At 37.9% G+C, this 2,129-nt stretch overlaps 1 non-coding gene across 1 annotated transcript; it reads right to left on the bottom strand.

Moving 5' to 3' along the window:
• Positions 1-186: 186 nt before the first annotated feature.
• LOC124386665 lies at positions 187-289 on the bottom strand. Its single transcript, XR_006925988.1, has one exon. It is a non-coding gene; the product is annotated as a U6 spliceosomal RNA (small nuclear RNA).
• Between the last annotated feature and the right edge of the window lie 1,840 nt (positions 290-2,129).

The following is a 2,129-nucleotide window of genomic DNA, read 5'->3' as shown; positions in this document are numbered from 1 at the left end:
AAGTTTGTTCCAATTGTCGCCAAATTTGCACAACTACATCATGTGAGCACCAACAGAACAAAACTATCTCTTAGTTCATTGATATTCGGAATGGGTCACCGCTAATGGACTAAGGAGTTTGGCAGACAAGTGATGCAAGAATTTCTTGGCACAATCATGAATCAAATTCAGAACAAAGGTGGTCCAAAAATATGGTAACGCTTCACGATTTTGCGTGTCATCCTTGCGCAGGGGCCATGCTAATCTTCTCTGTATCGTTCCAATTTTAGTATATGTACCCCAACCTAACCTAAATATTAACCTAACCTAAATCCTAACCCTAACCTTAACCCTGCTAACCTAACCTGACCCAAATGCCAACACCCACCCCCTAACCTAACGTAACACTAACTAACGCTAACCCTTGTCCTGGCAGGGGCAAGCAGATTCTGGTGTTGCAGTCCCCGACCACTGGTTACTTGGAATCTCAGAATCATCCATGGGATCTGCAAAAACAAAGAATATTTAATGAGGAAATCCACTTATAGTTGAATCTTAATAGTTTGGCACAATGTAAAGGACAATTCAAACCATTTTATAAACTGATACTTACCTGATAATTCAATTCAATTCAATTCATTTTAAACCCTTTCAGCATTCCAAAAATATTATTTGAAGGAGAAAAGAGAAAAAAAGTAGGATGATTAATTAAATAACTTTGGATGCAAAAAGTTTTTTTTTATATAAGAATATTTTTAGAGGAAAAGGGAAAAATAGGGATTGAGAGAAAATTAAAATTAACACACAAATATATTGCAGATTTTCCAAGTAGTGGAAAAATCCTCTCTCTGTGTGCCTCTCTGAAAACTAGGGCAGGGGGCGGAGCTTGCTGTGTGTTTGTGTGAGCGCGCACCTGCAGGCAGCCTCTCTAATCGAGTCAGAGCTACAGGAGCAACATTGTGGATTTGGTGCTGTTTTTAGAGCTTTTTCGGAGAACATTGTGGGTTAGGGTTAGGGTTAGTAAAAGGTAGCCATCTTAAAATTTTCCTCAAAAAAAGTTTCTATATAGTTACCATATTTTCCTCAATACTTTAGATATTTTTTTTTCTTCAAAAAAAATTTATAAGAAAACACTCAAATTAATTTCTAAATAATTTCATTATTATCTGGAAAATATTTTTTCCTCTTTTGTATCCACGGTTTTCCTTCTTTCCCTTTTTACATTTTTTTTTCATTTAAAACATGTCTTAACACGGTCCATTCTATCCAGGGTGGGGGAGACCCAATAATTGGAGGTGGGAGAACAGACATCCCCACCCTGATGAATGGATTCAATATGATTACAATTTCATGGGATATAATATTCCCCAAAAAAGAAGTGACTATAGGAGCAGTGAATTTTACCCCGGATTTATCCAGCATCACCAAAGTCATTCCCCAAAATGGAGGGATTATGACCCATCCTGGAGACAGTGGCAACGTGCTCCGAAACGTCCTCGACAACAGCCACAATCAACCGGTGGCAAAAAGCGGGACACCATGAAAAATAAAAGTCAGAAAAACAAAAAACCCGAACAAAAGCAGGGTAAACAACAACAAAAAAATAATAAACAATTCAATAAAAACTGGGGGCATCACCACAATAATAAACATAAACAGACTATTGATGCCCAGAATGAGAAGTTTAGAGCCCTGGTAAAAAGTTATTTGAATTACTGAGATCATTCCATCACTTGGAAAAGGTCTCTACACATTCAAAGGAGGAACCTCCTACTTTCTTGAGGTTCACAAACTTTCTCTGCAATGTAGTCAAGCCAGCTAATGTGACGCCGGAGACAAAAGACCTCCTGGAGGTAAATGCCAAAAATTGGGCATACACTACATGCCTGATCCTGCAGGATCAATACATTTTATTTATAGAAAAAGAGAGTGAGACACTGCAGGAGGCATTGATTAGGCACTGAGGCACAGCTCTAAAAGTCACAGCAAAGTGGTATAAAAAAAAAAAAAGATACTCCAAAAAACATATGCTTGAAAAAGTCGAGGCACTCCTATTATCTTTGGGTGAAATTGAGGGTGGGGTGGGTAGTAATAATAATAATAACACGGAGGCTGAAAGAAGCACTCCTGTGTTAACGGAGGAATATTTT

This window comes from Silurus meridionalis, chromosome 5, assembly GCF_014805685.1.
Source record: "Silurus meridionalis isolate SWU-2019-XX chromosome 5, ASM1480568v1, whole genome shotgun sequence".
NCBI classification, from domain to species: Eukaryota; Metazoa; Chordata; class Actinopteri; order Siluriformes; family Siluridae; genus Silurus; species Silurus meridionalis.
This window is presented reverse-complemented; position numbering and strand designations above follow the sequence as displayed.